The sequence below is a fragment of the Zootoca vivipara genome, chromosome 2 (assembly GCF_963506605.1).
Source record: "Zootoca vivipara chromosome 2, rZooViv1.1, whole genome shotgun sequence".
Classification (NCBI taxonomy): Eukaryota; Metazoa; Chordata; class Lepidosauria; order Squamata; family Lacertidae; genus Zootoca; species Zootoca vivipara.
This window is the reverse complement of record NC_083277.1, coordinates 49092565-49119602: the sequence shown is the minus strand read 5'-3', so window position 1 is coordinate 49119602 and position 27038 is coordinate 49092565. Positions and strand designations below refer to the sequence as shown.

At 41.7% G+C, this 27038-nt stretch overlaps 1 protein-coding gene across 3 annotated transcripts in view; it reads left to right on the top strand.

Moving 5' to 3' along the window:
• The window catches only part of ATP2B2 (ATPase plasma membrane Ca2+ transporting 2), a 377201-nt gene that overhangs the window by 183324 nt on the left and 166839 nt on the right, over nucleotides 1–27038 (top strand). Inside the window, exon 1 of one of the 3 annotated variants that reach the window (XM_060271475.1) lies at nucleotides 25759–25809. The exons of the other annotated variants lie outside the window; for them this stretch is intronic. The gene's annotated coding sequence lies outside the window, so the exon portion shown is untranslated. Of the gene's footprint in view, nucleotides 1–25758; nucleotides 25810–27038 lie in introns of those variants that run through there. 3 annotated transcript variants of the gene reach the window in all.

Below are 27038 nucleotides of genomic sequence, written 5' to 3'. Positions count from 1 at the left end.
AATGTTCATGTTAGGGTGATGTTGAATTGCAACCTTTGTGTCTGCTATTCCCAACGAGACTGCACCATTGGGCACTGTGAAACTGTCACCTGATTTTCAGTCCCTTTCTTAATAATATCTAAGAGGGAATTTGCCTTCCCCACTATGACACTTTTCATTGAACTGCCCACCCTGGCGCCAAGAGCTCTTCCAGTTTAGTCTTTCCTGGTTAGTCACATTCAGTTCAGGTCACACCAGTGGGGCGTGGTAGGTGCAGCTGGATAGAACCTTACCAGGTACTTTGCTCTGTATCTGGACAATTTAATGTTGTCTTTAAAAAGGATATTCAGCAACTGGTATCAGCCCTGCTACATGACTACCCATTCCAGGTACTGGCACTGTCAGTTTCTTGCGGCTGCCCCTTGTCATCTACCACTGGTAGCGTTTTCAGGGGCCCTGGGTTGTACGACTCTGGATTCAGACTCCAAGGTCCAACCTCAAGAGAGCCACTGGCACTCGGAGTGAAGCCCAGCAGCCTCACAAGCTAATGGGGTTTGGGGATGGACTTCTGTGGCTAGCCACATTAGTTTCATAAGGGTGGTGGCTTCGCTCTTTTGCCTATGGCTCTGAAGTGAGAACTACGCTTGTAAATGCCCTTCCTTCCCTATCTGAGGCCAGCAGGGGTGTGTGAGACTGAATGAGAACCCTAATTGGATTTTCATCTGCTTTGACTTTGCCCCAAGTGGGGGCAAATATGGCTGACCAAAGGGGCCTCCCTGAAGGTATATATGAAATTAGTAATAATAAAAAAATTGATTTTATTATTTATACCCTGCTCTTCTGGTTGGGTTTCCTTAGCCACTCTGGGTGGCTTACAGTACATATAAAAAAACAGTAAATGCTCCCAGTCTGCCATTTTATTGCCCATTCACACTGTTTGGACAAGTCGTTTTGCAATCCCCCTCATTTTCACAATCCTGAATAATTTGGTTTCATTTGCAAGCTTGGCTACCTCATTCATTTCCTGTATAGCACAATACAGTTTCTAACTCTAAACTGTAATGGTGTGATGCTGGGCATAGGCAGAGGCATATAATTAATAATATTTATATGAGTTAAACTTAGCAGGGTCCAAGTCATGATCTGGTACTGTAGCAGACCGGATTTTGGCAATCCACACTACTATTTGTGAAGTTCGTCTTTTTAGGAAGGGTACATGAGAAAATGTTGGCTTCACTCAGCACCTCACTACATTTGGCATAGGTTCTGAAGCTAGAGACTCGCCATCTTCATTTTTAGAAAGTTCTTTTCCTACACTATACAGAATTAGAAAGCTACTGTTTCCAGCAAGGGATTCCAATTCATTTAAAGATGTTCAATCCTCTAAAATGTCGGGAGGAAGCATTAGCTTGTGGAACTACAAAAGTCAAACTTGGAAGCCACTGCTGTTGTCCTTACTTAAGAGGGCTTTCATTTCATACTGCATGTTTACTACATTTCTTTCCCCCACTAGAATTATAATGATTGATTCTGCGTGTTCTAAAAATATCCCTATTGATGGGCTGATGGCAGCACACATTTTCAGTGCTTGAAGCTTTCACATTAGATTCTCAATGAAACAAAATGTTTTACATTCTGTCCTTTAAGAATTAGAAGAAACGCTGCCAAAGGCAATCAACTATAGCTTACTATGCTGTGCACATAGCTTGTGTCTATGCTAAATGCTTCCAATATGGTAGCATTCTGTTAAGATCAAATATTGCACATGCACTGTGCCTCTTCGTAAGTGTTGTGCAGGTGACTGTAGATGATCTAACAAGGCTGATCAGAAAGGTGTTAAGAGATTAGTCAAAGAATTAGGAAGTCAGAATAAATACAGAATTGTAGGAAATGACGTGTGGCATTCAATTTTTGTTCAAATGCATGAAAATGTTTAACATAATACCAACCTGGCTCCCAATGAATGAATTGTATTAGTAGTATGCTAAAGTTAGCCTTAAGTAACCAAGGGTTGGATCCAGACTTAAATTAACTGCACTTAGTTTCCATTAAAATCAATATGATAAGAACCATTGATTTTAATGGGAACCAAGTGCAATTAATGTAATGCTTCAGATGAAGAAAACACCGACAGCCCAAGGAAGTGCTACAAGGGTTCTTCTAGCTAGGTTAGCTCTAAGATTTTTTGGAATGTATGTTGATCATTGGCCCTCTGACTGTGACTCCCTTCATTGCACCCATCCCAACTGCAGCATTGCCACAAGGAGTGGAGCTTGACTTCCATACTTCTGCTAGTCTGGTTTGTGTCTATAGGTTAAAAAGAATATGAAAAATATGCTGCTAAGCTTTCTGCAGTGCTATATCTACAATGAAATCAGGGACCATATGACTTCACAAAAGGCTCCATTGGTGACCACACATGGTGCCTGAATTGGATGAGTACCTAGTGGCACTGAAGCATGACTTTCTTACGCTCTTTTTAGGCATATCTCCACTGATGGGCTAAATTATTTGGTCTCATGCTCCACTGCTCCCTCTAGGTAGCTTCCATTAGGAACTGGGGGATTGCCTCGGAGGCAATTTCAGGAGCCTCCAGGATTCTGTCCAATTTCCAGGCAGTGACACTCTTCCCACCAGCTGCCTACAGGCACCCTCCCATCAGAATGATTTCCTACCATGAATGGCAGAGGTAGGAGTACTACTGGAGAAAGTTAACTATGGCTCTCCTGCTGGCAGCCCTAAAAGGTGTGGGGTCCTGTTGGGCAAGTGAAACTCTTTGTGCTGACGGATACTGTCCAAAGGTTCTCCCTTTGCTCAGGTTTTGTGGCCATTTTTTTTTTTTTTTTGGTCTTAGTACTCCTTTTGGAAGTAATGCTCCAATGTTAGTTGTCCTGAAGATCCTTTTACATACACTGTTGCAGTAAATAAATGCTTCTTTGGTCTCTGAAATCTGTGTGTGATCCAAACCAGGTAGTCTAACTATACTTCTGACACCTTATCTACCAGCTCTGGCACAGATTCCCAGCAAAGTTTTAAAATGCTGCAAAGCTTATGATTTATTTTTGCCAACCTAGCAAGGGTCCTCTTGGCAAGGGAAAAGCAAGTTGTCCTAAGGCGTTCTGTACAGATGGTGTATTTGCCTCTGTTCTGTGAATTTCAAAACTGTAGATTTTTTTCTTAACATTAGATGGAGGAGGAGTATTTTCATTACAATTCTTAGATAGCCGATTGCAATTTGGGCCATGATGTTTGAGTACTACTTCTCTTAAAACATTTGCTCCTCCACCAGTTTTAACAATGAGCTTTGTGCCTCCCTGAATGTACCAAACAAATGTTGTAGTAACTTCACATTTGAGAGACACTGATTATTTACAACTTCAGATAGTGAAAGTTCATCAGCTTTACCGACCACAGAAGGAGAAGCATTGCCCTTTTAATAGAAAAATAAAAAACTGGTGATGACAAATTTCAGCTGTTCTGCTTCTGTCCCCACATAATCCATATTATCAGACGATTCTAATAATGGAAATAACTTATTTTCCAGCAATATCTGAAAGAAGATGCTGCTGTTTTTGGAGGGGTGGGGCAATAGGTTCCTTTGAAGAGCCAGCTTGCATGTAACCTCTTTTCCACACGTGGAACATTTAATATAGCTCCTTTTCATCATTTCATCTTCTGATAAAGGCCAAGGCTTCCTAGTACAGGCAAAGAGGAGGAGCAGGGCTGTCTTAAGCATATGCGGCACCAGGGTGCAAAGATCTGCCCATCACCCACCCTCCCAGGTTTCCCAGTCCCAGGCATGCAGGAAGGCGGAGCCGGCCGGCCGCCTCAACGTCTCGCTGGCTCGGTCGCCTCTGAACTCACAGCGCAGAGCTGCCCGCAGCAGAAGAGCCAGCCGTGGCACTCTGACTGACAGATGGGCTCTTCCCCGTACTCAACTCTCGGACCCGGACTCTTGGCCTGATCCCCCTAAGAGCCCAGCACCTGGGTGCCCAGCACCACTAGCGCCTATGGGTAAGACAGCCCTGAGGTGGAGACAAGCTCTTTAGCTCTTCCTGGTCAGCTCACATCTAAGGCGCATAGCTGTCAAGTTTTCCCTTTTCAGCATAAGGGAATTTCCCTTTAAAAAAGGGAGAACTTGCCAGCTATGCTAAGGCTTGTGCCTCTGGCAAGGTGCTCAGCTTTTAAATTTACCAGGAAGGGAGGGAGCAGTCTCAATGCACTTGACATTGAACATAGGCACAAGCATGGATTAGAAATTCAACATTCCTTTAATTTCAAAATCTGAAGATAAGGAGAACAATGCATTATAAACTGGACACTCCGCTCCATACAGTGCAGCATCCTTTCATCTTTTCTTCATTCTGAACTTCCCAACAATACATTTCATTGGTGATCCTTAGCTCTAGAATTATTAGAGAAGAAGAAACATACTTTTAGCTTCCCACGCCATTCACAGTTTCATAAATCTCTGCAACATTTCCCCCCACAAGCAATCTTTATCCTAAAATAGTAATAATAATAAATCATAAGTGCTTTAGCATTTCCTTGCAGAAAAGGTGCTCTAAGCCCTTGATATTTTTGGTTGCCATTTTCTGAGTCTTTCTAGGGTCATGGCATCATTTCTGAGATGGAATGACCAGGATTTTATTCCATGTGCATGGAGGCATTACACTTCAGTACCGTTATCTTGTTTTCAGTCCCTTATTTTCAGTCCTTATAATCTAAAACTGATTTTAGGTTGCTGAATTTTTGTGGTTTCGATGGCCATACATGTTTCATTCTGGGTGTTCAATTTTTGGCCACTGGAAGGTGTCAGGATAAGGCCTACGAGTAGGACCCTAACAGAGACACATGCCCGGCTTGCATGTTCTTCCCCTCCTGGGTGATTGTTCGGGAGCTTCATAAGCATTCTCAAGCCCGAACATCACAGCAGCTGGATGGAAGCAGAATAATTGTTTTGTTTAATGGTGCAATACAGAAAATTCTATATTATTATGATTCATCAATGTCTGTATTTATCCAATTTTTATCATACCCAGATTTATATATATTGGTGTTATTTTTTTCCTACTGAGATATGACGATTTGTAGGCATTTGTTTACTGTAAGTGAGGCATATTAAAACTATTGCTTTAAAAAGAAATTTTGAAGAAACACTATACTATAATTCATTTAGAGTGCTGACCAAGCAAACAATCATGATCAAGTGAATTTTCATCTCTCAATGCTTATGACTATCTTATTCAGTTAATAGCCTGTCTCTTGTTATCTTTCAGTTAGATAAATTAAACAATTGAATGATAATATCCTACAGTGGCTTTTTAGATTTGCTTTTAACGAGTCATAATGTATTCCAAAGCAAGGTTGCTAGAGAGTATTAAATGTTATATTGGGATTATATCAGTCTTTTAAACAAATCATCTAAAGTTACCAGCCTACCTCCCACATATCTCTGCCTTAGTCCTTAGAGGTACCAAGGTGCAGCTAGTCACATAAAAGATCTGGGATTAGTTTAATACCCAGTGAATGAGGAGTCAAATTAGACTGGGAAAATAGGGTGATATTCAACTATGCCTTACTCAGAGTAGAGCCATTTAAATTTATAAGCATGACTAAGGAGTCATCCATACTTCCGCTTGTCCCATGCCTAGAAAGCACAGGTCTGAGCAATTTCCCCTTTGTCCTGCTCCTTTCCAAGGGAAAACCTGCTCTTCAGTACTAAATCAGAGCAAACATCAATCTGGAGAGAACCTAAATACCATAGCTGTTTGCTTTGACTGAGTATGAAAGAGTGGCTTGGGGGAAAGCCAGCAGGACAAGAGGAAGGGTGAATGAGTCCAAAGATTAGGCCCATTAATTTCAGAAGTTCTTCTATGAGTAAAGCAGGGGTGGTATTTCATTTTAGTACTCTAGATTTTGGGTACTGTTGTTATTTTTGGGCTACCTTTGAAGGTGACCTGGAAACTACAATTACCGATAATCCAGAATGTGGCAGCTAGATTGGTGACTGGGAGTGGCTGCTGAGACCACATAACACCTGTCCTTGAAAGACCTACATTGACTCCCAGTACGTTTCCGAGCACAATTCAAAGTTTTGGTGCTGACCTTTAAAGCCCTAAATGGCTTTGGTCAAGTATACCTGAAGGAGCATCTCGACCCCCATTGTTCAGCCCGCACACTGGGGTCCACCTCCAAGGGCCTTCTGGCGGTTCCCTCACTACGAGAAGTGAGGTTACAGGGAACCAGGCAGAGGGCCTTCTTGGTAGTGGCGTCCGCCCTGTGGAACGCCCTCCCATCAGATGTCAAAGAGAAAAACAAATATTTAACTAGAATACATCTGAAGGCAGCCCTGTTTGGGGAAGTTTTTAATATTTGATGTTTTATCGTGTTTTTAATATTCTGTTGGGAGCCGCCCAGAGTGGCTGGGGAAACCCAGCCAGATGGGCGGGGTATAAATAAATTATTATTATTATTATATTTATTATTGTTATATTTATTTAGTTGCCAGCACTATGCAAGGATGGGGGAGAAACCAACATTCTTAAGTGCCATTGATTTCTAAGGTGGTAAAGAGGTGCAGTCTGCTTCTGCTGCTTCTTTTTCCACTGCATTGCCTTTTAAACAAAACAAGTGTTCATACCAGGAGAGGAGATGAACATGGAGAATAATGCTTAGAAAAGGCCCAGATTTCAATTACCCTAAACAGATAATAGGTTTCCAGTAGGGAAAGCACTCATCCAAACCATAACCTGAAGAACATTTCACAGCTTTGGCTGCAGGTACTGCTCATAGAAGTCTTTAATAGTTCCTCTGTGATCACCTCTCTCTCTCTCTCTCTCTCTCTCTCTCTCTCTCTCTCTCTCTCTCTCTCTCTCTCTCTCTCTCTCTCTCTCTCATTCACCAGTCTTCCTTCCTGGCTGGCTAGGTTCCTAATGGTTTCCACCTGGACTACTGTATTAAAGTAAAATAGCCTTCTTTGCAGCCATAAGAGTCTTCTCAGCTAGCTCTGTTCTTCCACAGCTCCCCCAAATAGATTAAATCACAGATAAGCAGCTATACATGAAAACAATGTTGCAGCAGAAATATCACAATCTTCATAAAGTATTCACACCTTTCACAAAACAAGACAACTAGTGTAACTCCCAAAAAGGTATCTGAGATTTTAATTTCCCGTTCCTAGAGTTCAGGTATTTCTGTGCTGGTGATATGTGATGGACATTTCTCCATTGTTCACAAACATGTTTTTGTGCCCAGGTAATATAGTTCTTGGCAATGTTACAACATGCCACGTAGAGAGTCCTGTGTGCACTGCGTAATTTTGGAAGCTTTTATTCAGCTGCTGCACTTTCATACAACTTCGTAAGACCTTATACAGTCGTACCTCTTGTTATGAATGCTGCGGGTTGCGTACGACACGGGATACATATGCATCGAACCCGGAAGTACCGGAACAGATTACTTCCGGGTTCGGCGGTTCGCGCATGCACAGACGCGGCGAATGACATCATGCGCACGCCAGAAGCGCTGAATCGCACTGCGCACATGCGCAGATGCGGCACTTCATGTTGCGTACTGCTCATGTTGTGTACAGGGCTCTGGAATGGATCCCGTATGCAACATGAGGTACCACTGTATTCAGACAGTGGACATTCCCAGTGCTACCTGGAGATTGACATTAGGGCCTTGTGCATGCAAACCAGATGCCATACCCACTGCGCTATGGTGCTCCTCCTTATGTTCAGACCACCTTCAAAAGTGGTCTCTGAATCCAGCACGAGGAAGTCAGTAAAATAAATTGGGCAGGTTATAGCTTGTGAACAGTATTCTCTGGAATTTAATCTTGATCTTCCACGAAATAAAGTTTGAGCTCAACTTTCTTCTCACAGCTTTATCCTTGTATTCCCAGTTATCAGGCTGGAATCCGTGTAGAATGTGACTCCGCTGAATGGCAGGAAGAGCCACACTTTGTAACTTGGATAAAAGACTTATAGAATTGTAGAACTGTAGAGTTGGAAGGGACCCTGAGGATCATCTAGTCCAACCCCCTGTAATGCAGGAATATGCAGCTGGGATCAAATCTGCAACCTTTGTGTTAGCAGCACCACACTCTAACCAACTGAGGTGCGTGTCTCCCTTTGTCAGCCAGCAATGACAAGAGCTTGGCAGCATCTGCTCCTGGCAGCTGCCCGCCTTGTTCTGTTCAGAGGGCTGGAAGGTGGTCACAGTTTGCATCCCTTAGCCAGTGTATCCTAAAGACCATACTTACCCATGCTTGGAAGAAGCTCATTGGTAGAGCATCTGCTTTGCAAGCAGTTCAGTTTTCAGGTAAGGCTGGGAATGTCCCTTCCCTGTCTGAACCCCTGGAGAGCTGCTGCCAGTCAGTGTTGACAATACCAGGTTAGTAGGCAGCTTCCAATGTTTTTCATGTTGGAGCTATGCAGCCTGCAGCTCCATCCTTAAGACTCTTGCATGTTGAGCAGGGTCACACTTGAATGCTGTCAAATTCGAGGATAATTTTCAAGCACAGCTTTGACACTTCTGTGTAAACAGGATTAATGCTGTATAAAGGTACTAAGGGTTTAATATGGAACTGTCAAAAATAGTTACAGGAAATGTTGATGCAGACAATGCACATATTTGTACAAGCCTGTGTGTGTAACCAATAACAGGATCTGAATACAGTGGTACCTCAGTTTATGAGCACAATTGGTTCTGGAAGTCTGTTCATAAACTGAAGCGTTCATAAACTGAAGCGAACTTTCCCATTGAAAGTAATGGAAAGTGGATTAATCTGTTCCAGACGTCTATGGAGTACTTAAACTGAAGTGTTCATAAACTGAAGCAAGCTTTCCCATTGAAAGTAATGGAAAGTGGATTAATCCGTTCCAGACGGGTCCGCAGAGTACTCAACCTGAAGCATACTTAACTCGAAGCATGGGTGTAATTGGTTCCGGAAGTCTGTTCATAAACTGAAGCATTCATAAACTGAAGCGAACTTTCCCATTGAAAGTAATGGAAAGTGAATTAATCCGTTCCAGATGGGTCAGCGGCGTTCGTAAACCGAAAATTCATAAACCGAGCTTCAGGTTTGAGAGGGCCTTAAGCAAGAGATAACTGCAGCACTGTGTGATCAGTACCAGGGAAGTTGGAACTGCCATTTTAATTTGCCACATTTCTCCAGAGTCATCAAGGGCGCTGTGGAAAATTAAAACGGTGGCTCCCAGATGCTGTCACTCAGTGGGATGAGCAGGACCCCAGAAATCTGGTAGCTAACCTGCATGGGCATAGCCAGGATTTTTGTTACGGGGGCAGGGCTTTGTTAAGGGGGGGGGCAGAACTGACATGATTGGTCTGTTAGTTAAATATTTCTATTGTTGATCTGGGGGGCAAGTCGCAGGGATTCGAACCGCTGACCTTCTGATCAGCAAGCCCTAGGCCCTCTGGTTTAACCCACAGCACCACCTAAAGGAGAGCAAATTATAATATCATAATATACTTCAAAGAAAGGGGTGTTGTTAGGAATAGTTTCAGCTTCAATATTTATTAAGTTTATGAAATCCCAAAAAGGATCACTGTAATAGTTTCCCCAATTATCTGTGTGAACCAGATGCCTTGTATTAGACCCCAAAGATATTACATGCTTGTATCCAGTGTTATCCATGTGTAAACAGAATGGCCTGTCATTTACTTCTTTGGTGCTTTTGGGCTTGGCCCCAAGATGGCAGAATCCAGAGGAAGAAGAGCAATCAGAGGAGGAGGCAGGAATAGATGGGAGTCCTTTCCTCCCTCTTCCTTTTCCAGATTCTGTTTGACTAGTGTAGAGATGGGACTTCCAGCTCCCTCCCCTCCTGACGGAAAGAGAGCATGGAGCCTCAGCCTGGGGTGGCCAAGCTGGATTGGGGGGAGGAGGGCAGGTTTAGTGCTCTCTTCTGGGAATAGTTGCCACTTCAGGAGACACAGCCACATAAATACAGCATCTGTTTGCAGACTAAGCACTCATGCAGCAAGAAAACTTGTTAGAACAATTTATCAGCTTTCATGCTGTCTTGAACTTCTTGTAGCTGACCCCAAACTTGTGCGTCTTGACCTCTTTTCCTGGACCAGGCCCATCCCAGCCAACCTTTCACTCTGGACCTGAATGGTTCTTTTCCTGCTGCTGAGTCGGTATCATTACACTGTCTCTGTGAAGATCCTTTCCCTATTTACAAGCAAGAGCTTTCCACTTGCACAATGGGACCACTTTCTTTTTCCACTTGAAGCCCCCTATATGATGTCACGCTCTTATCTGGATGGTTGGGGGACCCCCTGGAGCAGATTTTGTGGCTGTGAGGTAAGCTAAACAGGGGAAAGGAAGGTGAAGTACCAATACATGAATAGAAATATGCTTGTGCAATGTTGGGTTCCACTCTTGATCTTCCCCACACCATGTACCACATCAGCATGAACCACACCAGCACATATTTTTCTGGTATTATTCACTGTGAATTGAAAGCTGGCTTATACTGTGCCAAGTTATTAGTCCACAAAGTCCATTGATTCTTCTCTGATTCAGCAGATCTGCAAGGTTTTTCATAGTTCTGCTACCTGATTTACTTTTAGCTTGAAGATACCAGATACAAAGAATGAGATAATGTGCTCTGCTATATCTAATGACCTCTTTTTAATAGTGTATGGCAGTTGATTTAAGTTATGTTATCAGATATCACATTTGGGAGTATCTGGGTGGTTATTAGTCCATCCCTTACCATTCTGTGTAAATCAAGAGAGCAAATGCCACAGGATACTTTTAAAGCAGGAAATTGCAGGGACTTTGCTGTGGAACTTTGTGGCCAAGTTGAAGAGCAGACTTTTGAGACTAAGGTCAAAAAACCTTTTTTAGTCTGTTAGAGATCAGGCGTACAGCTGGAAAATGCTTACAAGAATATTCTGAAGCTTTTGATCATATGCTGCAGGAATCCCCAGTAGGGGATTTCTACAGGGAGAAATATTAATTGCAGCCCTAAGGAAAATGTGTAATAAGCCATCTCTGCTGAATAGAGAAAGTGCTTCAAAGGCATTTCTAAAATGAAATGCTACAGGAGGGGTGCGTGTGTGGGAACTCTCATTCCCTGGGGACAGGGTTAGATATATGGCATCAAGTGGACTTAGAAACCTTTGCCAAAGCTTGTCTTCCTTCCCAGACTATTGCAGCACTTTGAATTTTCCCTAAACATTTTGTTATTTCTCTCTCTCTCTCTTTAAACAGGAGTGTTTAAATGGTAGATTTATAGCACACAGACATACTATTTAAGAAGAATTAACACGTCAATAATAAATTCATGTTTTACTATTAAGGCAATAATGAGTTGCTAGTAACCATCACCCTCCCTCAAATGCTGAGAATATTATGCTTTTGGTGCTTCTTAAAAACTGTTTCATATATGGCTTTTTGGTACCCATTAGTGCTGTGCTTGTTGGACTTCAGTTAATTATGGATGCTGCTTTTTATTAATTAGTCATTAATCTTTATTTAATGTGTTGCTTTAAATTAATCTGTATTTTAGTTGTTGTAAGCCACTTGAATATTCTTGAATTGTGAGTGGTGTATACCGTAAATGGTTTATACCGTATAAATTAATAATATACAGTAAATGCTAATTTAGGCTAGATTTATTAGAATTAGATTTATTTGAATCGTTTCCAAAAGGATACTTTCTAGGTTTGTCACTGTCATTTCAAACCAAAAAGAGAATGATTTCAGTACTTGCAAAAATAAATTGTGGAAGTATATATTGTGGAAGTATATATGTACTATTATTGTACGCTGCTTATTTCCTGTGAACAGTTGAGCACTAAAGTATTTCTAGAAAATGTGGTGTATAAATAAATTGATTATGACTATATAAAATACAATGGATTGATAGGAAATTCTCAAGATACTGTTGCCAGTTTCACATATACTGTAACACTAAACCATAGTTTATCATTATAATTTTTACTTATTTCCTACCTGTCCTCCTAACTAGAGCACAGGGTAGCTAAAAATACTGTACAGAACAACACAACCATAAACAGCAATACAGTGTTGTTAAAAAGTCACATCCAAATATAAAACAGAATAAAATTGTGTTGTATTCTAAACCCACCTCATCCCAAAGCTGTAGATTACAGGTATCAAGTCAGAGGTACCCTGAATCAGTATATCTGCCACTTGGAAAGCAAAACATTATTGTCCTTTGAGAGTGGCTGTCTGCCATAATCCCCACAAAAATTAACCCTGGGCAGCAAAGCAGTCCATCTACTTAAGTCAAAAAAGATGACAGAAGGTGCAAAACAGGCTATGAGGGAGGGAAACATGACTAGAGCCCCCTTGGTGTGCCATTGGAAAGTCTCTTCAGATGCAGAGCAGGGCCAAAATGCTTTAAATAAAGTAAAAAATAGCTACCGTAGCTAGATAAATAAACATCTGCTGGCACTATCCCCACTGTGAGAAGCTTTCCCATCCATGTTGGTCATGCATTGAAGGTGGATGTCTACAGCAGGAGACATTTACAAGGGCTCCTTGCTATAGACATCAGTGTTCATGCATGAATGTTGGCAGGGCCAGGGAAGGCCTGCAGCATCAGGCTATGTGTCCAGCAGTGTGGCTCTTTTGCCCCTTTAATTCCATGTACTGTAGTCATTTCACAAGACTAACATGTGATGGCACCTTAGAAGAAGGCCTATTCTGAAAAACTGCCAAGCAGCTGATCTTTGCTTGGTCAGGTCAGACAACTGAACACCGCAAAGGAACCTGGTAGGGTTCATCATCAACAACAACCCAGGGACTTTGCTGCCATAATTCCTTCATCTGGCCTACTGAGATTAATGGTGAATTTTCTTTCTTTTTATTCATTATGCAGAAAAGTCAGTTTTTTAATATGTGATCATGTCACTATCCACCCTGCTGGCAGGCACAGATGCAGCAATATTTCAATACATTTGAAACAGCACCACCTCACTAAAAAGCAGTAGCTGATTCATGGTGGCATGGTATTCACAAATCTGTTACCAGAAAGGGTGAAATTGCTGAGGAACAACCCTTTTCTCTTCTTACTGAGGAGTCATGCTTTCAAAGAAATGAAAACTAAGACTGTGTGTGTTGGATGAATGTGAAAATCTACCCTTGCCTGATAAATCTTGGCTCAAGTCCCTTTGTGGCTTCAGTTCCTAACACTGACGTATTCATTATGTATAAAAATAGGATAGCAGGCGCCCCTGCGTCTTCGGTATATGATGCTACTCTAGCAGTGACACCTATGAAGATCATGATATATGAACTCTTTTAAAAATAGATCTACCTGCGTATAGTTTTCCCCTTCTTGGTAACAACCAATACAATGTTTTAATGTAAACGCAGACTCCCAGGATTTGGCCTTTTAAGTAGAATAACTTGAATGGTCAGCAGTGACATCAAAGCTTTATAAGGATTGTAATGCTATAAAATTGAGTTAATTCCCCTTCCTCTATATTTCATTTGAACAAGCAGCCATAATGTCTGCCAGTACAGGAGACCATTTTTTTTAGCACCCACACCCCTGTTTGTCTTTATTAGTCTGTGAACACTCAAAGACAGCTTGCGAGTATGGAAAGCAATTTGGTCTCTGTTGGATTTATGCTGAGAGTGTAGTCTGGTAAAAGCGAAAAGCATATTGATTTGTGGCCTTGGACTGACGTAACATTTTGTATCCCACTTGTTGATAGGGGGCATTACATACTTTTGAAAAGCTGTTCTTGATTGTTCCTTGACAAGCTGGCTTTATTACCAGCACCAATCAGGTCCACTGTCAGCACCAATTAGCTGGTTGGTGCTGACAGCACAATTTCAAAGAGACCCATTGACATCTTCAGCATCTTTGAAAAGAAGATAAGGTAACAACAGTAGGCGAGGACTATTGCCCTCATGTCCAGCTTGCAGGCTTCCCATAGACTGATATGGGAACCAGGATGCTGGCCTAGATAGCCCTTTGGTTTTATCCAGTAAGACTCTTATATTCCTATGACTGGCCCAGTCTATTGATGCTAGCTGTTGGGTCATGTCTTCCTCATCCATCATCATCATCAATTTATTTAGTTTCTATTCCACCCTATAGTGAAGGCGCCAGGTGAACTTACCTGGGGAGAGCATTCCATAGACGGGGAGCCACTGCAGAGAAGGCCCGTTCTTGTGTTGCCACCCTCCTGACCTCTCAAGGAGAAGGCACACGAAGGAGGGCCTCAGAAGATGATCTCAGGGTCTGGGTAGGTTCATATGGAAAGAGGTGGTCCTTGAGGTACTGTGGTCCTGAGCCATTTAAAGCCTTATAGGTGAAAACCAGCACTTCAATTTGGGCCCGGAAACTAATTGGTAGTCAGTACATTTGGACCAGGATCGGTGTAATATGCTCAAACCGTCTTGCTCCGGTGAGCAACCTGGCTGCTGAATTCTTCACCAGCTGAAGTTTCCGAATCGTCTTCAGAGGCAGCCTTATGTATAACGCATTGCAGTAATCTAACCTTGAGGTTACCAGAGCATAGACAACAGTAGTTAGGCTATCCCTGTCCAGATAAGGGCGTAGCTGAGCCACCAGCTGAAACTGATGGAAGGCATTCTGAGCCACTGAGGCCACCTGAGCCTCAAGCGACAGCAAAGGATCCAGGAGTACTCCCAAGCTACAAAGCTGCTCATTCAGGGGCAGCGTAACCCCATCAAGAGCAGGCGACCTCCCAGCCATCTGGTCTGAGGAACCACCCACTAACAGTGCCTCAGTCTTATCTGGATTGATCTTCACTTTGTTGGCCCTCATCCAGTCCATTACTGAGGCAAGACACTGGTCTAGCATGTCCACTGCCGCACCTGCAGATGTCAAGAAGTAGAGCTGTGTGTCATCAGCATACTGCTGACAACACACTCTGAACCTCTGGATAACCCCACCTAGCAGTTTCATGTAGATGTTAAACAACAGGGGGGAGGGTAGAATTGAGCCCTGCAGAACCCCACATTGGAGGTTCCATGGGGCTGAAAAGCACTCCCCAAGTAACACCATGTTTTGGACAGGATCAAGTCAGCAGTAAATCACACTGAGCAAGTTGGAGTTAATTCTTTATTAGCAAAAACAGATTCTGCACAGGCCTAATGAGCCTAGCAACTCATCTCCGGTAGGTCTTGCCCCGATGAAGCAGTTGCTGAGACTAAAGGTACCCACCTCCTCACAGCTGCATGGTTTCCCCCAATCAATCTGAAACTCCATCCTGCATAAAGCTAACTTCTTTGCCTGCTTCAAGCCTCTCCTGGTTCTGGGAGACCAGGAGGAGTGCAGCTTGTCTAGCAAAACAGTGGACAGCAGAAGGGAGTGGACACCCATGCCTCTTCGCCAGCCGGATTAATCTCTACTATCCTGCTTCAGCTTCTGCCTCTGATTCTGGACTTCTTTCTGCAACATACTCTCCCCGCTCACTAAGCCCTGTTACCTCTCAAACGTATTTCACCTCCTCCTCCCAGTCTTCTTCCTCTTTTTCCTCCAACCACACATTGTTGGCCCACCACTCTGCAGGCTCTGAGCCTTCTTCCCTTGTGGGTTCCCCAACTGGTTCCTCCCACCGATCCTCTGCGCCCAACCAGTCCATGGCAGTTTCACGTTGTTCCTTGGTTTGAATCTTGGTCTGACCCTCTCAGGTCTGATCCTCTGTCACAGCTTCTGACTCTTGATTTCCAGGTCCAGGTTCCCCTCCCACTTCCCATGACTCAACTCTGAACTGGAAGGGAGGACTCCTCTTTTTGCTCTTCAGGATTGTCTCTCCATGTGTTGTCTCAGGAAAAGAAGCACACCTGCCAACGTGAACCACACCACTGCTGGTCACAACCACCATCTTATGCAGGACCTATGACTTCTTGAGCTTGTGACTAATGACAGCCTCCTACCCTTGCCCCCCTCCAGCCCTGTTGGAAAAATCACCAGCTTTTAATTAATACACACTTTATTTAGAGAGGAAAGCCACTAAAGGGCGAAGTGACCTTCCTGAGTTGTCTGTTTCATCTTATTTTTCACGTTTCCTCCTTGCCTCTGCTGCAACATTTTGCTGATCCAGTAAAGGATCCAGTTTTTTGGGCAAGACCAGTAGTACCCCCACATTACTCTGTGTCACTCTCCTCTCCTCTTCATACTCCATCCTACTCTTGCTCGCTAAGTAAGAAGTGGTTTAGCAAGAAGCTATGAATCATAGCTGATGCTTTTTCTTCACTGACCTTTCCCGTAAGATTTCTTTGAGACAGGAATCCTTTCTCCAATCTTAAATGATGAATGGGCACTCAAATATTGGACCAGCTGTAAGAGTCTGTGCAGCTGAAAGGTTAACAGTCAAATCGGATAGTGAGCAAATAGCCTTGTATGTGTCAGAATTTCATTTTGACAGAATGCAGTGTACATTCTTCTCACAGAAGAAACAAAAGAGTTGCCTGAGAACAGGATTGATATTCCAATAATAACTGCTACGTAGGAAAATAAGAAGAAGAATGTAAATTATTGTGTTACATTTTAATCTTAGATTATATGCTGTTATTAGCAGAGGAGCCATCTTTTTAAACCCAAGTTTGGCCTCCCAAGCATGTGACCTGTATGCACCTGAAAGGTTAAGTAACTGAATATTCATTATTCTTGTATAGGGATTCGAATAGGTGGAGGCTTTGTCATTCCATGGATCTCAGTGCTCTGCCCATCCTGCTTTTGCAATCACTTCTTATTTGTTAGAAGCACCTGTAATATATTAGATTTTGTTTTAATAAAATGTACAGATCCTTAGGCACAGGCCCACAATCTAGGTAGCAGAAACTTTAGCCACTTAATTTAGATTGAGTCTGAGGAACTCATCAGATTCTGTATTCCCAAAAGCTATATCACTTAACAAAACAGTGTGAATTAATAAGTACATTTTCACAACATGCTAAGCTAAGCCATACCTTCGCTTAGCCAGACCATGCAAATGAACAATTTCCCGGAGGAGAGCTCACAGCCAATTTGCACCTCCCTGGCTGTGTTGCTAAGCCAATGTTTGGTTTAATGCATTGCCCAAAGTGGGACTCGTGGTTACCTTCTGTACTCATTAACCACAAGTATTGTTAAAGATAGAATATCCAAGTATGTAGAAGAACAAGCCTTACTGAAGCAGAGTTTGCCTGGCTTCTGCAAGAGCAAGTCCTATCTCATGAACCTAATTAGAGTTCTTTGAGAGTGTCGACAAGTATATAGATAGAGGTGATCCAGTTGACATAGTGTACTTGGACTTCTAAAAAGCTTTTGGCAAAGTTCCTCAGGAAGGACTCCAGGGTAAGCTTAGCAGTCAAGGAAAAAAAGAGAAGCCCTCTTGTGGATCCCAAATTGGTTAAGCTGCAAGAAGCAAAGAGTAGGAATAAATGGACAGTTCTCTGAATTGAGACATGTAGAAAGTGGAGCCTCCCAAGGTTCGGTATTGGGTCCATTGAGGTGTTATTTAGTATGCAGAGAAGTCTAATAATACTTTGCTTTGAACTCAGAAACTGGAACAGTATTGCCTTATTATGCAGTTCCTACTACTGCAAAACATGCAGTGCAGATGGAAACAAATTCTATAATTGTCTACAATGTTAAGTTTCAGATCAGTCAATTGAACCATTTTGTAATTATAAAACATAGACTCTCCTCCACACAAATTCTCATTATAGGGGTGGAATGTGATTCAGCCAACTTACTCTTAAGATAGGGCCATGAGTGTAACCCTAAAATATAAAGTTACATGCCTCCACTTTTTATGTACCCGAGCAGATATTTTATTTTAGTATTTTGTTTCATCTTTGGGAGTGAATTGTGATATGAGATCCTTTTTCTGTTTCCTTGTTTTCTGAGGAGAGCTAATAATGTTTGCTATTGTTCAACTATTCTGTTTCTTGGGGGTGATATAGAAATTTAATCTGTAGATAGAAGAAAGAGGCTGTGAGAATTAAGATAAATATATTTGGCAGCAAGTTTTGGTTCAATGACCTTTAAAAAAATAACTCTGTGCTTGTAGTTTTGGTGGTTAAAGTGGTACTGGCATGCAAATCTTATCCCTTTCTGTCTCCCAAACAGCTTGATAATATAATTCAGACAATATTTTACCAGGTTAGCCATATCATTCAGATTGTGGGCCATTTTCAATGTTGGCTGTACCATTTATTTGAGTGTGAAGGGATAATGATATTGTACCCTATTGCAACATACCCGCACCCGAATGTCAGGGAGAAATAGCCTGGCAGAAAATGTAAGAAAAGTCCTGCTGGATGAAACCAAATGCACATCTTTTTTCACATTTATGTATTCATTTTCTCCACTTTCGATGCCCATTAAAAATACCTACATGTTACATGTTATACAATACTTAAAAGTAACAAGATACAAGTAGCAAGATACAAACAACAACATATTAAGACATAAGATCCAAGCCAGCACATCCCACCCCAATTACAAATCACAGCTAAAATGCAATATAAAGCACAAGATCTCAGAACAACAGCTACTAGCAAGAATGCATACACCAAAGCCACCAACCATAAAACATAATCTTAAAAACCTGGGACAACATACTGCATACAAATCTTAGATTAGTGGACTGGGTGGGCCACCCCCAAGAAAAGCTCCATCCCATGGCCACCCTACACATTTCTTATTGAGGGGAGCTCAGAGAAGTATGGCACACTGCAACAAGACATAAAGGAAACAGGCTTCCACCAAACATGGAGAGTCCATTTATATACAGGCTTCTCCATTAAAAGCCTTCTCTAAGATTTGTTGTTTTGTTTAATGTGGTTGGACTTCTGATTATAAATAAAGCATTTCATTTTTAAAATAATCAACTTGGAGGACTTGTAGACTACAAACTCAGGAGCTGTGTTCTTCTGCTCGGTTACCAAGATTTGCTAACAAGTTCCAGCCAGTTCTAACAACATTTGCTCTCCAGTTCTTAAAGAGACAACAAATTATTCCCATGCATGATCTGCAGTTTTTCCATGTGCAAGGAGATCCTCCACTTGCCCAGGAGCACTGTTCAAGTGGGACAGACAAGTGAAAGCTTTATCACATTGTTTTACTGGTCCTGGATGGAGGTGCCCTAGAATAGGGTAACAGGTCAGAATGTGATCAAACAGACTTTTGGCCCTCTTCTACCCATCTGTCATGTTTATCTGGGGTGAGAGAGACCAAGTCTGTTCACTGCACCGTCTACATCAAGCCTTCCCCTGCTCCATCTCATTGTCCATTGATTCATTGGGTGGGTTATCTATGAGGATGAGTACCACTCAGTCCATCTTCCCATCACACCCATCTTACGCTGTTTTAAGAGCTCCCCACATAACCAAACTCTAGAAACGTTATAAAGATTATATGCAAAGTTTCATTTTCAATACTTCCCATGGAAAAGGGGTTAGTATATGTTCTAGTTTGGTAGAACTTGTGTTATAAAAGTTTTTAAAAGTCACATATAAAAGGATGAACTGTGAAAGGCATACTGGAGGCATTTAAGCCTTCAAGCGTCACCTACTTCATTACTGGTACTCTTCCATAGTCTAATCCTAAACAGCTTGCATGTTAGAGAAGTTTTGTATTGTTTAAACTGGTTGAATAGTTTAAAGCAAACAGATGAGAGCTAAGCCCCCACCCCCACTCCCCACTCCCCACTTCCTGGTAATGGCAACATAAACTAAAGAAATTGCTTTTCAAAACTTTTATTTATGTTGATGCTAGCAGTCGGTGTAAAATGCTAAGATTAAAAATATGCTGTTATATCTCCAGTAATTTAGTCAATTCTTCCAGTTAATGCAACCATAACAACGGTCATTGGGACATCTTTTTGCAAATATGATTTCATGGTACACGTGTTGTTTTCCTATTAGGAATATATGTTTTCAGTTCAGCATGAAGGATTAGTTGGGCTTTGGCAGTTCTTCTCTGAGCTTGACATTGATATCGTAATAAGCTTAAATGGCTCATTCCTGGCCAACCCTCTTTATAAGGTAAACCACCTGGTCAGAGTTGTCAGCTAGGTAAATTGCCTCTTAGACACATCTAGGAAGCGTCCCTAGATGACTAACATACACTTTGGGAAATGGTCATATCCACAGATTGTGGATTGAGAAACTGGTACCTATGGCTTATATTCCTTGAATGCTTAAAAATCCTGCTATGGCTTATTTTATGGGTATGTCTTAAAATATGAGAAACAGGGTATATTAAAGCTGAGAGCTAAGGAAGAGTTCTGCATTTGAATCTGTATACTTACTGATGGGATTATGTTCATTTCAGTTCCTGTAACCTAAATCAATGTCTAAATCAGTTTTGAAAATGGTATTAAAATCCTAAAGCACTTGCAAGACAATATGAATGCTACCCTCTCTGTGAACATGGTTTTTGCAGTATTCTGGGGCAAGAATTCTTTGTGGATAAAGGGATATCCAAGCTACATTTGCAAATTAAAGGTAGCTCATGCACTGGCAGTTGATAGCATGGAAACTAGTTATACCCTGTAAACGGATTTACACCAAACAATCCCCACCCCTCACAGTCAGTTAGATTTACATCCAGAAGAAAAACAATGGGTGGAATTCAGTGTAGCATACTTAAAAGGACACTTATTCTGGCTAAAGCCAAAACTATGTGTGTCGAACCTGTTTTGCCACCTAAATTATTTTGCCAGTTTTTCAATATACATTTGACAATATTTTTTTTCAACCTGCCAGGTGAACCTTAATCTGCCGTTTCTAATACTTTGTTCTGCATGAAACTTGGCTGTGGTGCAGATAATAGACCAAAGTGCTTTCAGAAGGTACAACATATTCTTTACCTCCATGAATAACAACTAAGCCTTAGTCTGAGTAATAGGAATGAATTCAGTCGGAGAGCCTCTGTTGTGGTCATTCACAAGGCTGCTGTGTTGGCACCTGTTATTCTTTGTCCTCCTTTCGATCTTTCTCGGACTTCCAGGAGAAATAGGATATGACTTCAGCAATTGGCATGCTTAAGAAAGAGAGGACACAGCAAGCCTTTTGCATGTCCTTGATTCTGTTTGGGAAATTGGCTGCAAAACAGCTCAGAGCAAATGATCAGCAGCTGGAGCATATGGATGGACCAGGATGCACAGAAGGTATTTGTGAGGAAGTGAGAGAGAAAGAGAGGTGCCATCCATGTGCTCTGCCAATACGCATGCCTCACCATACCCTTCTGAGTGAGGGGTGTGGGGAGAAAAGACTACTTTGATGCCACACTTACCTCTTCACTTGCAAGGGAATTCTTTGTCCAGTGACAACCTGTCCTTCTCCATGCAACTAGACTGCAATACTGCAAGGCAAAAATGTTTATGAATGCTCAACGGTGGCAACTGTTTTTTTTTTAATATATTTTTATTAATTTTCCAATTAAAACCAATTATATCACATTCATTATTTCAAATTATACACATATATATCAATCAAACCGAATGTTATGCCAAATCATCTAAAAAATTTTTTTGGGTTCCCATGCTTCAAGAAATTGGGGGTTCCTCGCAACCGTCCACTGCCGTCTTTTTTCTAAAGTTCAAATCGTCTCTCCGAGTTCAAAATAATCCAGATCTTTCCCTTACAGTCACATAGATGTTTTCCACTTTCAACCAATTGTTTCCCAGCTGCTGAGATAAATATCAAACAAGGTTTCACAAATGTTCTTTCTCCTGTGTGGGTTAATCAGTCCAGCCTCCCCATAAATCTTCTTGGTCTGGAGCTCCCTGTTGCGTCGTCAACACGAAGCAGCGCCATCTTAAAAAACTCAAATCACTTTCGTTTTCTCTCATAACCATGTAGATAACGATCTTTGTAAAATTTACAGCTTTTCCAGGCAGAAGACCCAAACATCAAACCATAGACTCTTGGTAAATTAATGGATCTCCTTGCCCTATAGCTGAACTTAGCTTCAGGTCGCTGCTCCAATTCAAAGTGCGTCACAGCTCATAAATCCTCCGAACGCGTCCAGGCACTCCTTCCGTCCAACTAGAGGGGGGCTTTTCTCGTCGGCAACTCCACATCTTTAAAAAATATGCTCAGTAACAACAGTTTATAAAGTTCAACTCACACAGTCTTTTGCTTCTCTTTCACTCCAAACAAGCCAGGACATCGCGTCTGGGAAGGTACGAAGTGACTCATATGAAGAAAAAAAAAACTCACTTCCCATATCGCTCCGTCCCCATCAATCCTTCTTCCAGATGAAATACAGCCTTTGACTCCTCTCCCTCAGCAGCATAAATTTCTCAGCAGTAAACAGCGCTTCTTCCCCTCCTTCTGAAGTATGTCCATAGATTTAAGCCTAATTATCTTCTTTAACTATGGAAATCCCCGCCATGCAGATTAGCGTCCGGGAGTCCTGGCCTTCGTAAGTGCTCAGCCCAAGCTCCCCCCACTCCAAAAACAGTCGGAGTGGGTCTGGGGGCATCGCGGGCCAGCGGCCCCTCTCCGTAACCCCCGGAGAGGGTAGGGGGTTGCCATTTACTCCCCTAGCAACCGCCAAATTCCTTACGAAGGTCAGAGGGATGGAAAACAGGTCCGCCATTCCTGCCGGCGGAAACCGGAACCCAACGGTGGCAACTGTTGAAGTGGAGTGCCTGATCTTTGCTAACTGTGTGCAGGGATGTGTGCTTAGCATGTATTTTTTAGGACACTACTCCCTTCTGTTGGGAAGGAAGAATGTTACCACACAAGACACAGTATTCACATGTAACAAATTGAGTCAGAAGGAGACATGGGAGACAGTTGTGGCCATAGATATTTATAGCATGGACCACCCCTTGTGCGCATGACCAAGTTATTTTGTGCAATGTGCCATTTCTCCATAGGTGCCATCCTCAGAGTTCTCAGTTTGGTGCATGGCATGAGGTTAGATTGATCTAGCTCTATGCTAAGTCCTCTGTCATCTGAGTTACTGGCTCGCTATATCCTATGCACCTTGTAGGAATGTTTTGCAGGGGGCTGTCATCATGGAGAGCATGTGATTTTGGGTAGTAGTGAACTAAGTTTTACTCAGAGTACACCCATTGAAATTAATGAACGTGATTAAGTTAGGTCCATTGGGCAGGATTCAACTAATCTGCTGTATCTGTAGAATGGAGTCTGCTCACACAATGGAACTTTCCCCCTCTGCTCCTACACCCCTTAAATCTGGTCTGGAGGGTTGGGTGAACCCCTAAAACAGGTTTAGGGTATGCATGGGAGGAAGGCACGTTGAAAGTCCTGTTGCACAGGTGGACCTCATTCCCACCCCTCTTAGCATTATGTTTTACTCAGAGTAGACCCATTGGGTAGTATTAAAGTATGTTTTATTCAGAATAGACCAACTGAAATGAATGGGCCTAACTTAGTAATATCCATTAATTTCAATGGGCCTACAGTGAGTATAACTTTGTTTAATATCACCCAGTAGGTCTGCCTTGAGTAAAAGTTGAATACAACCTTTTGTATTTGTTTTCTACTCTTCATTGAATTCAGTGGGAGGAAAATTGCTTGCACCAGCTCTGTCACTAATATTAAATTTCATTATCAATACCATCAATGGGGGTGTGATATAGTGGGCTTTTCTGTCATATGCTATAGACCCTCCACTGGCTCCCTTAATTATAGAATTGTGCTATGAATTTGCTTTATACACCTGCTTTTACCCTGAATGTAAGTTTTATTTTCAAGTAATAATTAATGTTCAGGTCTTTCTTAGCAGGATTTGCATGGTGGCATTTATCATCTCCCCTAAATCAAAAGCTCCATCCCCTGTACCAATATCAGTGTGAAGGAGAAGGTTTAATCCCTCTCTTTGCCAAGGCCAAGGTCGCAGCCTGGATCCAGGCCCTCTAGGGATCTTTTTTTTTTTGTAAAAGTGAGTTGAAGTTACAAAACTCTCATGTTGCATCTAGTTTGGTTCTTAACCCATCTGCATCTGGCAGGTGTAAAGTTCTTTAAAGTCTCTTGACCATATTTGGGTTAATTAAATCTACATCAAATCTTCTTTTGTCCACTAAATTACATTCTGTCTTAAAGCATTCAAACATGGAAAACTACAGCAACTCATTAGCACGCTTAAAACCATGGAGCCACCTGGAATGAACAAAGATATAGGATTCTTATCTCATTATACATGATCCAAGCTTTCCTTAGTACCTCAGCCCTTGCTCCCCCCCCCCCGCTAGACCAATTGCAGTCATTAACAGTCGTTAACAGTCATCAACAGGTTTACCACTCCTATCAGCCCATCACCCATTCCCATCACCCCCACCCTCTGAATATACATAAGGGTCTGGTGGATTCTGTTTCAGTGTATCTGATGAAGTGTGCATGCACACGAAAGCTCATACCAAAATAAAACCTTAGTTGGTCTTTAAGGTGCTACTGAAGGAATTTTTTTAATACAGTTTCACAGTTATGATACCCATATATTTAAGCTTATAGACACTTGATGCCTTTGGCAAGCCTGCCCTCTCCATGTTTATTATCACACTGCACCTTGGGAACTGTAGTTTGTGTAGGGTGGTGAAGGCAGCATGTTGTGTTGGCAACAGTAATGCTTTGTGCCCTGCATACATTATGTTTCATCGTGCATAGTTCAATAATTGTTAATCCATGTTGTCCAACATGCAGCAACATGTAAATGATTATTGTACTAGCATTGCGTGTTGCAAATCACATGATTAAGAATGCCTACGGTTTTCAAACACTGAATTGTGGCCAAGAATTAGTTTGTTTATGCAAGCAGCACGGTATTATTTTGTAAATTGGAGATCCATTAGAAAGGTCCACATAGCCTCACAGTGTTCAGCAACAGTTTAATTGAGAGCAAAGTTTAGTCTTAAATAAACTGCATACCTGCAGAGCAGCTGCCTTCAGGTACTGTATGTGGCTGACTGAATGCTGATCACGTGGGCCATGCATGCACACTATCCCATTTAACATTCTAAACTAGAGGAGAACTTCCAGGAAAAAGGGCACTCAATTCATAATACAGTTAAGCTTTACTGTATAACCAAATTAATGCACCTTATTAGGTACAGTGGTACCTCGTGTTACAAACGCTTCAGGTTACAAATGCTTCAGGTTACAAACTCCGCTAACCCAGAAATAGTACCTCAGGTTAAGAACTTTGCTTCAGGATGAGAACAGAAATCGTGCTCTGGTGGCGCGGCGGCAGCAGCAGGAGGCCCCATTAGCTAAAGTGGTGCTTCAGGTTAAGAACAGTTTCAGGTTAAGAACGGACCTCCGGAAGGAATTAAGTTCTTAACCAGAGGTACCACTGTAATTACAAACCTTGGCTACCTCACTCATTTAGATTCCCCACACAGAAGAACTTTGCATTTATTGTATAAACTGATAATCTGATAAAGAGGGTGAGGTAGATTTGCTTTTGAGTGAAATATAGGCTAGCTTGCTTCCTTACCGAGCTATTTTAATGTTTTCCCAAGCATTCATTGTTCGTAAGTACAGGGGACTTGCGTTTGAATTGACTCTGCACTTTGCGTACTTTTGAAGGCCACAATGCAATTTTGGCTTAGATTAACCTCAATCTGTATTCACTGCTTAAGCTTGACCTTTGAGGACTGTTTTCCATGACATATTGTACATGTGCATGCACACTTTCTGTGTCAATCAATGGATATGGTTCTTTTACTGAGGCAGAAGACAAAGCTGGTATCTGAGAGATCCTTATCTTTATGGAATATATCCTGATAATTGCTGGACCTCCTATAGTCAATCCAGTTATTTGCTTCTTTTCAGCCATTTCTGTAAGCCTATTTAAGCTGGAGCAGGAGCACATCAAGGTAAGGCATTCAGTTTGTACTAGGACCCAAATATATTTTAGATTGTAATTGCGCATTTATCATTTGTGTATTGCAATGCTAAGGAATAGACATTTACAGCAGCTGCCAGTAACACATGAAGCTGCTCTTCCTCTTACCTTTGAATGGTTCTGCAGCACATGGAAAAATAAGTGGGCAGCTGTTGAACTGTTGCCAGGCACATACTGTGTGCAAGACAACTCTTCTACCCCTATCCTTTAGATATGCCTTCTTACTATCAGAACAGAGCATAATGACATGTTGGAGAATCGCATGGCATAATGCAAAGGGTAGCTTAATGCAAGGGCTGAAGTAGATGATCTTGAGATAGTTTTAAAGTCTTAAGACCAGGAAGGGGACCCTTTGACCCTCCAGATGCTATTGGAATCCAATTAATATTAATTCCAACTAGCATAGCCAAAGGTTGGAGGTGATCGGAGTTGGAATCCAGCAACATCTGGAGGGACACCACAACCATCTTAAGGTGCCCTTTCAATTTCATTGTCATATTGTGCACACACATATATCCCTGGTGTATATGCACACATATCAATTATCCTAATTTCCAATACATGCTTTGTGTATTAGAGTTTTCTATCAAATGTGTATCCCATGTATATCAAATTCTTATGTTGCTTGACACAACTGCTAGTGCCAGTCCCAAAAAGCCTGTTGACTGATCTAAAACAGCCACTGAAACCTTTTCAGGGAGGATTTTGATTGAAATTCATAGCCTGCAATTGATAATCCAAATTGCAAGAAGGGAATTCCTTTTCAGTAACTGATACCATTAAAAAAAATAGTGCCCATTTTTATTAGGCTTCATGGTAAGTACTTGCACATCACAATTTTTGTGCCTCCTGTGTCAGTTGCTTTACATAACATTAAGAATAAGGATCTATTTTTAAATCACAAAAGCTCCTGAATTTATGTATACAATTAGCAACTTTTTAATGCTAATTTTGGGTTACTAATTAATTATAATGTAGAAAATGTGTTTTTTTCTTCCTCTGAGGAGTCCTTAAATCATGGATCTTATAAGAAAAATACTGCCTCAGTTTTAATTCTACTAATGTTTATAGGAACTGTGACTATATTTAATAAGCTTTCTAAAACTGTTGGATAGTACAGATGGTAAATTCTGTATTAAAATGGAATTCAATAGCTTGTTTCACTGATAGCTGGCTTTCGTACTGTGACAGTGAAAAATA